Source organism: Indicator indicator, chromosome 29, assembly GCF_027791375.1.
Source record: "Indicator indicator isolate 239-I01 chromosome 29, UM_Iind_1.1, whole genome shotgun sequence".
Taxonomy (NCBI): domain Eukaryota; kingdom Metazoa; phylum Chordata; class Aves; order Piciformes; family Indicatoridae; genus Indicator; species Indicator indicator.
In genome coordinates this window covers 5,733,793-5,746,008 of record NC_072038.1, presented here as the reverse complement: position 1 = coordinate 5,746,008, position 12,216 = coordinate 5,733,793, and positions in this window count along the sequence as shown.

The window sequence follows — 12,216 nt, the reverse complement described above, 5'->3', positions numbered from 1 at the left end:
GCATGGTGTAGGCAGCAGGGAAGGTCCTGACAGGCAGCCAGTCCCATTTTAGGAGCAGTCTTACACCTGACAAAATTTATGTGAATTTTCTTGCTCTGTTCCAGATTTTCTTTAAGTCCTTGGGGAATGGTGTTTGTGCTCCCCTTACCCTTTGATTTTGGGTAAGGAGCTGGTGGTTAGGTCTCTGTGCTGAAGCTCTCCATAGGCGAAAGGGGGATTGCAGCAGGGCCTGGCTGCATGAGGGGCTCAGAAGTGCATCTGGAAACTCAAAGCTGTTCTGACACTGCAGCAAAAGGAGTCATGTGTCTCTAAACCAGGTGTGTGCTTGGCATGTGAGGCTACTCTGAACAGCTGATGGAGATGGCATCCCTTACATACATGCCTTGGATATGGTCACCCCTTTACACACAGCTTCTTGGGCTGCTTCTGTTTGCGAGGGCAGCTTCCTTCCTAAGCACCAACACTGAAAATTAATTTCCCCATGGCTTTATCAGAGCAGGATATGGCATCAGCTCTCTCCTCTAGTGCTTCATGCTGCTGCTGTTGTGTTTATTCGTCCTGTGCAAGCACCTGGGTGCTGCACCCCTGGCTCAAGAAGGCTGTGAGCCGTTGCTGCTGGAGGGAGCTGCTGTTTGAGTGGCAGGTGAAATGAAGTAGACCTTCAGGTGGGATGTTGATGCCAAGAGCATTGTTAGAGACTTGTAAAAAGCTCTGCTTTGTGCCTTGGGGGAGAATGAGCATCATTTTACAGGTAAATAAAATGCATTAGTTTTACAAGCAATAATCACACAATAAACCTGAAAGTGCTTTTTTTTTTTTTCATGGAATCACAGAACAGGCCGGGTTGGAAGGGATCTCAGAAGATCACCTGATCCAGCCTTTTGTGGGAAAGGGAGCTTGGATAAGATTATCTAACATTGGAAAAACTCTGTATCTGGAAACACTGCAGTGATGGGGACTCTGTCATGTCCCTGGAGGGCTTGTTCCAGTGGTTGGTTGTTCTCACTGTAAAAAATGTTTTTATTGTAACAAAAGGATGTTTTTTGGTGGGGTTTTTTTTTTTGTGTTGTTGTTTTTTTTTGGTGGATTTTATTTTCCCCTCTTGGCTGGACCCAAGTCTGTGTGAAGATGGTGCTGCATAAACAGACCTCTATTAATTTTGTTATTATTTTATTACCAGATACCTTATAAGTGAAATCAGTTGTTCTTGGAGTAGTCTTGTTTTCAGTGAAACCAGTTTGGGGAATGATAAGCATGATTGCTTGGATGCACGATTTGTGAGGGGTCCTGCTCCTAGCTCTGCAACATCTCCAGGTTGCAGTTTTGATCATGAACTGGCAGGAAGGTTGTAGCTTGAGGCTGTGGAAATAAAGGTTTGTTTGCATTTCACTCTTGACTGTCTGATCTGGAAAATTAAATCATGGCAACCAAGTTTGATCTGTGGAGCACTGGAGCAGAGAATTACTCACATTTTGGTTCTCTTGCTGTCTCAAATGTTGGTTCTTCAAAATCCCACTAAATCTGGAGAAGATCTGGAGAAGTGGGGTCAAGATGGAGAAGGATGGGCACCCACTGGTGTGGCTGCTAATGAAGGTATTGGTCCACATTACAGAGCATTGTACTGCTGGTACCCTGCTGCCTGGCCTGTTGGGCATCATGGCTTGGGAGCCTCGTCTTAGACTTTCTCCTGGACCTTTCTGTTCCTGATATTGCTGTAATAGTGCTGTAGGACACCCAGCTCTGGTCAGAGTTTCTGGGTGACAACTGCTGTGACTGTACCTGGAGACAGGGTCCTGATGACTTGTACATAGAGTGAATTGCCTGGGGCTGCACAAGTGCTCAGCCTCAGATCTCCCACTTCTCAGTCCAGGGACTTGTTTCCTTGACTACGATGTCTGTGCAGGTGAGAGGAGAGGCTTTTTTATCTGCTTCAGCTGGCCTTTGCTAACCTTTACTCTGTGAAGAGCATTCCAGAAACTCCTTGCTGCTTTTTTAACACATACCTGGAAGGGATCCTGTGTAAGAAGCATCTTGGTTGGCTTCACTAACCTTCCAAATGCCTCGAGGAATGTACCTGCTGGAGCCTGGTGACTGGAGTCCTTGGGCTGACTCTGCAAAACCCCAGAGGGAGTCATCCTGCATTTCAAGTGGTGTTAACAACAGCTGTCACCTGGTCACTGGTTTCCAGTAGGCTATGGATGGTTATCATCATCCCCAGAGGCTTCAGTCTTACATCTCATTGACTCATGAGTTTCACTCCCAGTGACTCATCCCCAACCCCAGGGGTGTGCTGGGGCTGGGAACAGGGTGCCCGTGGGTCAGGCAGGGGTGACCAGCAGGTTGAGGTATGTGGCCAGCCAGTCAAGGGAGGAGATTCTGCTACTCTCTACTCCACTCTGATGAGACCCCACCTGCACTGCTGGGTCCAGCTCTGGAGCCCTCAGCAGCACAGACATGGACCTGTTGGAGTGGGTCCAGAGAAGGCCATAAAAATTATTCAAGGGCTGGAATCCCTTTGCTGTGAGGACAGGCAGAAAGAGTTGGAGTTGTTCAGCCTGGAGAAGAGAAGGCTCTGAGGAGACCCTGTTGTGGCCTTTCAGTATTTAAAGGGACCTAAAAGCAAGCTGGGGACAGACTTTTTAACAGGGCCTGTTGTGACAGGACAAGGGATGCTGAGTTTAAACTAAAAGAGGGAGATTTTGACTAGAGAGAAGAGAGAAGGAAGACATTTTTCACTGTGAGGGTGGTGAGACCCTGGCCCAGGTTGCCAAGAGAGGTAGTAGATGGCCATCCCTGGAAACATTGCAGGTCAAGTTGATTGGGGCTCTGAGCAACCTGCTCTAGCTGCAGATGTCCCTGCTGACTGCCGAGGGGTGGACTGGACTGGACCACCTGTAAAATTCCCTTCCAACACCAACCTTTCTCTGATCTGCCACTGGCAACTCGAGGGACACCCCGCTACCCCCCACCCCCCGGAGCACAGGCCGGGATGCGCAACCTCGGGAAGCGCTGATGATGATGGTGGGCTGCGCACCGGGCATCTGCAGGACCGAACGAAGCTCTGGGTGCTGCCTCTCCGTCTCCAAAGCCTAGCGCGGCGGTGCCGATGCCGTTAGGTGGCGATGTCGCTTCCCCGCCGGCTGCCGGGGCGGAGCGGAGCCCTGGGGGCCGCCGGCCTCCCACTGTCCAAGCCTCTGCCTGCGGTCGAGTTGCTCACTCCCTGCCCCGGGTCTTGCGGGTCCCCTGGGAGCCCCCGGCTTGAGTTTCACCTCTGAAACTGGAGGGGCTGCGGTTTGTGGGGCTGTGAGAAGGCGAATCGCTGCTGAGGAGCAGAGCAGAGGGGAGCAGATGCCAATACCTGCTCCTCCGGAGGGGTTTTCTCCCTCAAAAATGGTTTGCTGTTCCTCACTGCAGCGCTAAAAGCCTCTGAGTGCTCCCCTCCTAAATTGGGTACAGCTGGCACTTACCAGTGAGTCGGGATTTGAGCTGCACCGGGAGGGAAGGATCTCCTGGCAGTTAGGAGCTGGGCTGCTGGGATCCTTTTCCAGCTCTTCTACTCAATCCCTCTGTAAATCATTTCACACGTGTGTGCTCTAACTTCCTATATGGAAAATGAGGGAGATAGTTTCCACTTTTCATAGGCACTTCAAGATCCTCTGCTAGACAGCTGCGAGGGATTTGTCATGATAAAGCTGGGAATTTGACCTCTCTGAGACACCGGTACCCCTGTGCAGGGCTGGGATGAGGCTCCCTACGGGGAGGAAGCAATGCCTGGTGCTAATCTGAGATGTGGGGCTGGGGGAGTAGCTGAACGTTAGGCTGGAAACGTGAATGGTTCTCCCTGGATCCATCTCTGCTGGGGAACATGAGCCAAAAATCGAGAATATGGGGTTTATTTCTGGGCTGCAGTGTTTGTCCCTGGGTCACTGCAGGTACAGGAAGTACAGACAGAGCTTCTTTCAGAGGGACTCTGATGCTGAGTGGTAGAAAATCTCCTGCCAGTGCCATGTTCGCAGCTAGAGCACCACCAGCTTACATGTCCCTTATCTGCTCCACACATCAATGGCACATCCTTCCCTGCAGTCTTCTGTTTGTGACCTTCAGCTGAATTCTTTAAATGTTGCCTCCCTTTGCCCTGGAGATGATGATCTTCTGGTGTGGACCTGCCATTCCTCCCCCAGTTTGTCCCCCTGATTCCTCCTCCTCAACCCTGAAGCATTTAGCAGGTTTGCTTTATTGCTTTCCCTCTCCCCTGTGGCTTCTCTTGGCTAAGATAGGATTGGAGTGACAAAGCTGGAGCTGCCACTCTAGAAACACTCACCAGGACAGCTTGTGTTTAAGTGTGTCTTGATTTATCAGTATAGAGGCAAAGCAGGCAATCTTGAGAACTAATGAACTGTTGGAGCAGGAAAGGATGGTCTTCAGCACCTAAAATATTTACCATTTCTTTCCTTTTCCATTCTTAATTCAAGTGAAGATCTGATCCAACCCAATTTCAGCAGCCTAAAAAGGGCTGGTCGACATCTCTATTGGCAACTGCTCTCTAGAGAAGGGGAAGCCCTGGTGGAAACTACCATGGTTGGTGAGCAGCTGGTTGGTTGTTTTGGGGTGGTGTTGTGGTGGTTTGCTTTTTATTTCAGGAAAATGTAAAAAAAAAAGAAATCACAGTAGGCGGAGAGGGAAAGTGAGCTATGGAAACTGTGTCTCGTGCACTCAGTGAAAACACCCCTGGGGAAGGCATATCCTCCGCAAGGGCCACAAACCAGGAAACCCTTCCCTCCCCACTCCCCTCTGCAGCAAGAGCTAAGTGTTGTAGGCAGTGTTTCCATCCAGAAGGGCTGCTCCTGGTGATTCTTCTTGTACCTCTTCACCCCTTGGGGCACCCACTGGGACAGCCGGTTTAAGTTCAGGTTGTGCTCCAGGGCTCACTCTCCTTTGCTAATCCGGCTTTTTGCCCAGCAGACTGGTGTTACTGGTAGTGCTGTGCTCTGTACTCAAGCTGTTCACTGGTTGTGCTTTGAGAATGTGGTAGATGTTGCTGGATCTGGGATAATGCCCTCAGTGTTGGCTGAGGCACATGGTTTGGGATGCCTGCTCCCAGCCTTGCTCCAACATGACATGGTAAGAGCTGTCTCATGGCATTGGTCTTCTCTTGGTGCAGATACATGAGTGCACCTAGGGCTGTATAGAAGCTGGGGTGCTAAAACTGGCTTTTTAGCTCATAGTAGATCTCCAGATTGGTCAAAACCCAGCTCTGGTGTCATCTACTCACATCTCTTGCTGCTGCACAGCCCCCTCACCAACTCAAGGCTACTTAGAGCAGGCCCTTTGTCTGCAGCTGGAGAAGAAACTGAATCTTGCCCTGTACAAAGGCAAGAAGGCAACAGCCAGTGACACAGGGGACCAAGGGGTGGAGGAAGGGGATGTGCTGGGTGATGCAGAAGTGCTTTGGTCATCAGGACTGAAGGACTGTGAGGCAGCTGGGAGTGCTGGGGGAAGACAAGATGGGGTATTTTTGGTGGAAAGGACCTGAGAGGCAGAAGGAGGGGCACTGGGAGGGCTTTGTAGCAGTGGGGGTGGGGACTCAGGCTCAACTCCCTCTTTCTTGGCTTGATGCCTTTCTCCTCCTCCTCTTGTTGTGTGTGACGTTTCCTTTTGCAGGCCAGCAGAGACCCAGACCCTGCTCAGACCCTGGTAGAGCTCAGGCTTGCCTGCTTGCCCAGTCTTTGCACATCAGCCAGACCCTGGGCATAGTGAGAGGAGATTTGTTTTGCTGCTGGTTACCTGCAGAGTGATGCAGATCCCTCTGTGAATCTGAACAGTGGGCAGGCAGCAATGGCCCCCATTGTTCTGTCTTGAAAGGGTTCCTCATACAGCACTAAGTAACTGTCAAGCCCAAACCTGAGCAATTTACTCCTTTTCTTGGATGAAATCCCTCTTGGACAAGGCTGTGTGTTCTCATGGTGGCCTCCAGCACCCTGTTTCTGGTGGGAGCCCCTCTGTGCCCTGGCAGCAGTGAGCACTGCACAGCATAAATCCTGGGAAATCCGGTCCTGTGTCGGACATGCTGTTCAAAGGCACCTTGGCTGTGCTCAGGACGTTCTGCTGACAGATTTTTCCCATGAAATAAAAAGTGCTGGCTGTTGACATACAGATGGATCTGAAGTGTAAGCTTTTGCCATCGAGTTTCACTGCTGCTGGCTTAAACTCTGGAGGGCCGGGCTGTGTCAAACCAAGGCCAGCTTTAGGGGTAGTGTTTGTCTGAACGCTAGCAGAAGTTCCTGTGGTGTTTTGAGTTGAAATTCAGGTTGCTGCTTCCCCCAGCTACAATGATTGCTTCGGGACCTGACGCATGGTCCCATGTGTCTGGGAAAGACCAGCAGCAGTAGGACTGATCCCTCAGAGCCTCTGGTCATCTGGGAGATGCCATTTGAGTGACTGGAACTGTCTGCCATGCTTCGGTCTGTGCTTAAACAGTAAATGGGAGATGTATAAAACCACGTAGGCAGGGGTGTCTGTGGGATGTGCAGAGTGTTGTAATACATGACAGGATGGCTAATATGGTGCATGAGGCTTGGAGATGCCACCACCATCCAAAGCACACAAACCTTTGCCTGCCCAAGATCTTCAGACTGTCCTGTTTCCCTCCAATTGCTTTAGATCTTGGCTCCCAAATCTCTACCTTGCCATTTCATTGCCTTTTGGATGGTTTAAGTATTTTTCTTGTCTGTAGGAAAGTGAATTAATGTCAAGGGCTGCCAGTATCTGTAAAGCTGCTTTCTGAGGCAGGCTGCTCTCATAAATGAGATTCTTTAAAGCAGATATGTGAGATCCATCATCAGAATAAGCCATCCAGAGCCTTCTCATTCATATTGCATGGACTTAATAAAGCCAGGTTGGTTTTCAGTCCTTGTCCTGGCTTGGAAAAGAAACTGCTTTAAAACCCCAAACAACAGAGCTGGTGTTTTCCAGTGGGATGCAGAATTTGCTCTGTGGGGAGCTGGTCTCTCAGGAAGCACTGGAAGTGGCCATTTGGGTTTAATGCTCTGCTTGCTCATCAGCTGCATCTGTTGTGAACAGGAACATCTTATGCTGCAAGGACTTTGCTGTTTTCCATTAAATAGGAAGTTGCCCTTGCAGCGTTAAGAGTTAAGGGCAGATTGTCAACTGACGTGGTTGTCAGAGCTCCACCAGCTCCAGCAGCTGAAAGCAGATTCCCTGGCAATCCTGCTGCACTTGGCATTTTCCTGGGGTTATGTAAACATCCCTGCTTTATAGATGGGGCCAGGACATGCGATCTGCAAATTGCTGACAGTCCCTTGCAAGATGCAGAGCTGCACGAGATGCTTTGGCAGCCTGGTCAGAGAGGGATGGGAGCCACCTCCTGCAGAGCAAAGCCATTGGGGTCTGGCTGTGGGGTGTGTGCTGTGGCTTTGGGTCAGCTCAGTGCCTGCTCATGCTGAAGATGATGTTGGGAGCTGATTCAGGCACAGCAAGAGGCTCAGAGCAGCAGGGTTGGGGGCCCTGCACAGTAAAGATCATCCTCAGGAGTTTTGCTTGTGTGGCTCCACCTGAAGTCTCACCTCCATGTGCCTTCCCAATCCCCTCTTGGAGAGTTTTTGTCAGTTTGGGCTGCTGCAGAAGCTGGCCCTGCAGATCCACCACGGCACAGTCAGGTTTTTCTCTCTAGGAAGGCGTAGGAGTTGAGGTTTATCTGTGTGCTGGCAGGCAAAGGAGGATGCCACACCTCTGGGAGCTTCTGGGGCTGGGTGGAGCGGGAAAGTGAAGAGGCAGGACATGGGCTTTGAGGAGGCATTTCATGGGCTTTCTGTGAAGCCAGGGCACTTTGAGGTTTCCAGGGGGCCCAGGGAAGGAGAGTAGCAATAAATCTGGGTCATAAATAACAGCTCATTGCCCTTCTCATGATTCCTGACACGTTGTGCTTTTCTGACAACAAATGCAGCAACAGGCTGTAGTCCACAGGGGCTTCTCTTGGCTCTCAAGCTGAGAAAGTGCTCAGTCTAAGCAGGCTTGGCTGGAAGGAGCTCCCAGCCTTGGGTGTGAAGGTCAGAGAGGAATAGAAGCAAAAGCACAGATAACACAATGCAGAGCTCTTTCATTGCCAGGCCTGCAGATTTTGCTGTCCTCAAAACTGAGCTCTGGGAAGCTTGATGAGAGATGTTGTGGCTGCTCCTTTGAGACCTTCCACTGCTGCAGCTCCCTCAGGAGAAGCACTTAAGCAAACTGCATACCAGGAGCATCCTATAAATGCCTAACAGGTCTAACTGCTGGGGCTAGAACTTCATCCTCAAGCAAGTGTAGTGGGCTGGGGGAGCACTTGAAGTGGAAGAAAGACATCCAGACTCTTTGGTTGTGACTGGAAGATGGTGTTATCTCATGTAAAAGATCAGAGGTGGTGGTGAAGGACATGCAAAGAAGTCCCTGTCTTTGGGATGGGAAACTTTTCAGGAAGCCCCAGACAGTGTGAGCTGTCTAGAACTGTGCTTGGCTTGAGATGTTTCTCCCTAGAAGATGCTCAGTTCATCTCCCACTAACTAGCCTTCTGCTGCATAACGTCTGGTCAGGCCTTCCCAGGTAAAGCCCTCAGCATGGAGAGGCTGTGGCTGTTTCCTTATAAGATGAGAAGTTTCTTTTGCTTTATTGCTTTATCAGCTTTCCTTGAGTTTGGCCACCTCTTCTCTCTATCAGATAGAAGTTTGCTAGACATAGAAGGGAAGTGCCGTGTTCAAAATGCTTTTTTTAATGCCTAATCCAGGAAAATCAAGAGAATTGTTCAACAGTACAGCCCTGTCTCTGGGTAGCACATTGCCAGGGGTGTGCAGAGGGAGGCTGCTGGTTCTCAGTGTGGGGTTGGGTTGTCTTCACATTCTCAAGTCTGCAGATGCTCAACATTTCTGGCATGCGAGAGCTACAGTGGACTATTTGCCTTCTTTAGTGACTGGAAGCAATCCAGCCTGCCAGTTCCTGCAAAGCTCATCCTGTGGTTTAGTGAATAATACAGATCCTTGTTCAACTCCCACACTTCTGTGCCTTGCAAGCGGGTGGGGAAGGCTTTGCAGAGCTTGTACTCTGCTGGGATCCCAGTTCATCGCCAGGGAAGGCAGGATGAATATTCATTGTGCTGCAGAGTGCTTGATCCATAGTTTTAATGAAATGAATGACCATGGAAGTCATGGCAGGTCGTAGCTGGTCAGCATGTGTAAATGATGGAAGATGGCAGCAATAGCTGAGGAAGAAGAGCTGATTCTTTCAACTCAAGTGAGGTGTCTTCACAAGTGCACTCACAGGAGTCTGACTTCTGCTGACATCGTCTCCTTCTCTGCCAGGATGAGTGTTTGGTGTCTATGTTCTTGTGCATTTGTGAAGTTGACTGTAGTCAACACGCTTGGCTGAGCTGAGACCAGGGGCTGCACAAACCTGCATTTTCTCAAGCAGCCAGCAAAGCTGCTGAGCGATGCGAATCGAAGTGACAGCCAGATCAAGACTGATCCATTAGAGATGAACCTGCAGCCTTTGTTCTGGGACTGCCCCACCATGACTAAAAGTGAATCTGAGTGTCCCAAACCTAATGTTCTCCTCAGCAGCCCAAGGACAATCTGATGCTGCTGCTGGTGGTGTGTTTGTACCTCAGCTAATGAGCAACTTGGCATGGTTGGTGAAGCTGTTCCTAGCCCACAGAGCAGAGCTGGGGCAGTCCCAAGAAACGTGATGCAGAAGGTCTCTATGAGCAAGAGGTGATGTTTGCTTTCAGTGCTGGAAGGTCCTTCAGCCTCTCTTGCCCTGAGAGACAGTGGGGTGCAGGAATGTCCCCTGGATAGGGCGGAGAAATGGTTCTTCGTGACCAAGAGTATGTTTCAGATGGGCCTCATCAGAGGTGCAAAATGCTGAAGCTTTTAGCCACATCTGATGTGAGGGTGCTGCAGCTGTGTGATGCTGCTAGCCCCCATCTGTGTGCTAAACTCAGATGAAGATGTTTAATGAAGACAGGCTGGAGGTTTCACCAAAGGACAGGAGAGCACAGAACAGAGGAATTTGCAGGCGAACTCTGCAGTTCTGCCTGTGCTCCCACCTCACCTAAATCTGTGCATGTATAGAAGATAGATGAGGTGAGCAGATTTTGGTATGAACGTGGCTGGCAGCAGACACAGATCATGGATTAAACATGTGCATTGCAAGAAAGGGGCTTTCTTGAGGCAGACAGAGGGGGCTGCTGTTGCCTTGCAGCCCTATTCATCTGCAGCTCTGATGCTAACATCATTATCAATGTGTTTATATGAAGCTTGGCTGCAAAATGGCTCATCACCCTTGAGTTTTTGCAAGCAAGCCTGTAGCTTTACTAAATACTCCTTTTATTGTGCTGCCAGGGCTCTCCCAGAGGCCAGTGAAGGAGGTGGCCTGTTTGGCCACAGTCATATCTGGACCGGAGGTTCAATTCCCTCATGTCTTAAATCTGTCTGCAGACTGGCAAGTGACCAGATGACCACCTCTTTCTCCAAGCAGTTGCCTGCTTATGTGCAAATCAGCCTCGAGGTGCTTCTACAGTGCCTTCCTCACCAGGGTCTGCCATCACGCCTGCAAATCTTGCTGAGTGCTCAGATTTTGCAGGGAATAGTGAGTGAGGACCAGGACAGCCCAGCTCTGCTTCAGCATTGAGTCACCATCCTTGGCTCCAAGCAAGCACACAGTGCTGCTCTGGACTGCTAGCCCTTCTCTGCAGTGTATGAAATTGCTGTCCACCCTCCAGCTGGCAGGCAGCAAGTTACATGCAAGCACTGTGGAGAAGGCTTGTTTGAAAACCAGCTACTGAAGTGGAGCAGCAGCTACAGATGAGATGCCCCTGGCAGGAGATATGCAGATCTATGACCAGAGAGCCAGAGCTGGTGGCAACAGCATGCATCTGTGGAGCGATTAAGGGTCCTCCTTCTTGTAAGAGGGTGTTGCAGGTGTGTCAAGGCACGTGTTGCTGCAGAGGAGCACTCCCCAGGCACGCAGGCACTGGATCAAGGCAGCAGGACAGTTTTATTTGACTCTCAGGAACATCATCAGGTCATGGAACCATCCAAACTGGGGGTACTGTGATGCAGAGGGATTCTTCTGGAGGGGGAGCAGGGGGAGGAGCAAGGCATGGAAAGACACAGCTCAGGTCTGGCAGTTTATTCCCTTGTGTTAACATAAACACGACTGTGTTGGTTTGCCCTGTGATTACTTGTCTGGGAATAACAATATCCCTGGAGCTCATAGACACTGCCAGTCCCTGCTGAACGAGAAGGGCTGATGCTTAATGCACCCAGCACTTTCCTTTATAAGGAAAAACATTTCAGATTTTGTTTCTACCTTATTTTAACTTCTGCTAAACAAGGGCAGTTTAATTCTGTTGGTGGAACATCTAGTCCAATACTCCCTGACCTGGCGTGGTTATTACAGGCCCTGCAAATTAAGATCAAGAATTAACAAAAAGCCAGCATGGGGAAACTGAGCTCACCAGAGAGAGGAGTGGGGGTGGGGTGGCAAGTGGAGACAGCTGACCTGGGGTCTGGAGATGGCAGAGGAGGCAATGACAAGTGAGCTTTGTATGACCTTCTGGTTGCAGCATGACTTGGTGTGATGGCAGCAGCCACCTTTTGTCTAAGGGGAATTTCCCTGTTCTCCTTTCCCTGCTGGGCTTAGCCACAGGGTTAATGGGTGAAAACAGAGGACAGGCTGCATGTGGTGAGAGATAATCCAGCCCTGCTTGTCACTGGGAGGGAGCAGGTCCAACTCAACTCATTCAGGACATTTGGACTCTGGTATCCTCATTTAGAAACTAAAGCATCAGAGCTAATTGCCTGGCAGCCTGCACCAAGATGCGTTGTACAATCACCCAGGGCAGGGCTGTGTCCCACAGCTGGTGGCAGGGCAGATGCTGCTGGAGTGTCTCTGAGTTTCACCCTATTCCAGGACCCCCAAACTCAGCCCATCTCCAGGGTTCTCCTGCCGTGTTTGTTGGGAGGATTGCCAGAGCAGAGCTTCTCTCCCCCTCATACAGCTTGCTGGCAACCTTCTCCTCTCTGCCTGGCTTGGTGCCGTCTCTCTCCGTGGCTGGTGTTCTGCCCCCAGCTCGCTCACAGGCCCCTTTCCCATTTAGGGAAAACACTGGATAGCCTCTGCTTTTGGCCTGCTTGCAGCACATCTCCCAGCTTTTTTTTTTTTTTTTTT